General features: G+C 40.5%; 1 pseudogene; it reads right to left on the bottom strand.

Moving 5' to 3' along the window:
- Positions 1-18: 18 nt before the first annotated feature.
- Positions 19-725, bottom strand: LOC102755210 (annotated as a pseudogene).
- Positions 726-1479: the final 754 nt, after the last annotated feature.

The raw sequence follows: 1479 nt of genomic DNA, 5'->3' as shown, positions 1-1479 counted from the left end.
GAGCTTTTGTTTACATAGTTTTTGGATTTTGCTGTTCCTAATTTTATTCTGGATCTCAATTTTACCCAAAACCATAATTACCATATTAACTTTGTAATGCACAGTTATATGCAATTCAGCAAAGCAGTAGTACACAATCAGGCTCTATTCACCCAGAGCTTAGGAAAAACAGGATTGGTCACATCCACTTAAAAAAATAATCTCATGCTATTCGCCAATGCCTGGTTTCAGTCTAAGTTCTGACAGTGAAATAACATGGATATAAATCTCTAAGTCTCATCTTGATTTTCAAAGGTATGCACAGGAAGTTCTTCACAGCTTTGCTTTGCCCGGCTGGGGCTGAAGATTCTGTAACTTCATAGCCAGACCCATGTTGCCAGTGATTTTCAATTTGCCTTGAAAGAAGGCTGACTGAGAATTCATTTTACCTGTCATTAAAACCATCAAGTCCATTGTGATTGTGCAGTCAGCCTTCTTATCTGAGTTAGGAAGCTCAGATCCCTTGTCATTCCTCACATCCATGCCCAGGTGGCTTCTTTACCCCCAGGACCATCCTTCACCTTGAAGGCAAAAACACTGCCGATTTTAGTCACAAGCTGTTCCCCTTCCTCTTCAAGCTTCTTCTCAATCTCCTTAAAGACAAGATTTGCTTTAAATCCTTCAACTGCAGTGCTGGTTGAAGCAGCTTCAATTTGACGAGTTCTGGCAGCTTTGGGAAAACCCATCTTGTATTTCTTCTTTTTATACCAGTCCCTTTAGCATTTCTTGCATTGCTGGCTTGGTGGTGATAAACTCCCTTAACCTTTTTTGTCTGTGAAGCTTCTTATTTCCCCTTCAATTTTGAATGATAGCCTTGCTGGATAGAGTATTCTTGGATTCAGTCCTTTGCTTTGTATCACTTTGTAAATTTCCATCCATTCTTTTCTGGCCTGATGTGTTTCTGTTGAGAAATCATTTGATAATCTAATGGGAGATCCCTTATATGTAACTTTCTGTCTCTCTCTTGCAGCCTTTCAGATTCTCTCTTTGTCCTGAACATTTGCCATGGTAATTATGATGTGTCTTGGTGTGGGTCTTTTTGGGTTCATCTTGTTTGGCCATGATGGACTAAGGCACAGATGAATGGTTCTTGGCAAAAATGCAAGGTGGTTCTTCTGTGGCCTCATGGTGGCTTGCCTGGCTAGTGGCTGTTCATCCATTTCTTTTTGATTCTTACATAAGTTGTTGATTTTTTTCATCTGTTTTTTCTTGATTCTTGCATAAGTTATTGATTTTTTCCTCCATCCGGTTTATGCACTCTTGGATCCTTAATCTGAATTCTTTTTCTGACATGTCGCATGCCTCTGTATGCCTTAGCTGCTTTTCTGGCGAGTCCTCTCTTTCTTTCCTTTGGCGGTTTCTTTGTCTACCCATGTTTGATCTCACTGACATATCTAGACGTTGAGTCGTTCAGTGGCTGCTCCCTGGGTGGCAGAGACT

This window comes from Myotis davidii, unplaced genomic scaffold (genome assembly GCF_000327345.1).
Source record: "Myotis davidii unplaced genomic scaffold, ASM32734v1 scaffold1105, whole genome shotgun sequence".
NCBI classification, from domain to species: domain Eukaryota; kingdom Metazoa; phylum Chordata; class Mammalia; order Chiroptera; family Vespertilionidae; genus Myotis; species Myotis davidii.
The sequence above is the reverse complement of the archived record's forward strand: the minus strand, read 5'-3'. Positions and strand labels throughout refer to the sequence as shown.